Consider the following 399-nt stretch of genomic DNA (forward strand, 5'->3'; position numbering starts at 1 on the left):
TGCCAGTGTCTAGGTAAATGGCATACACCTGCCTGTGCCTCTGTGATTAAAGACATGAGAAAATGCACCCAGCTTGCCCATCATGTTTGTAGTTAGTAATTGTTCATACAATTTTTCAGATGTGTGCTCGGTATTGTGGATCTGTTTCCTATGCCTCTTCCTCTCAATTCGCATTTCTCTGACAAAGCTGTATACTATTCAAAGTGCTCAAAAGTGACAGAGGTGTATCTTATAATTAAAGCCCCTTCTAAAATGACACAGTAATTATAAATTCTGAGTCAGGAAATAAGCAGAGCAAGCACGAGAATTATGTGAGTATATATTTGAGAAAGCATATATTTGTTTTCTGGTGATGTTAGTATCATGCTTTGTGTTGTACATGTATGGGATATTTAGGAT

This window comes from Apodemus sylvaticus, chromosome 19, assembly GCF_947179515.1.
Source record: "Apodemus sylvaticus chromosome 19, mApoSyl1.1, whole genome shotgun sequence".
Taxonomy (NCBI): Eukaryota; Metazoa; Chordata; class Mammalia; order Rodentia; family Muridae; genus Apodemus; species Apodemus sylvaticus.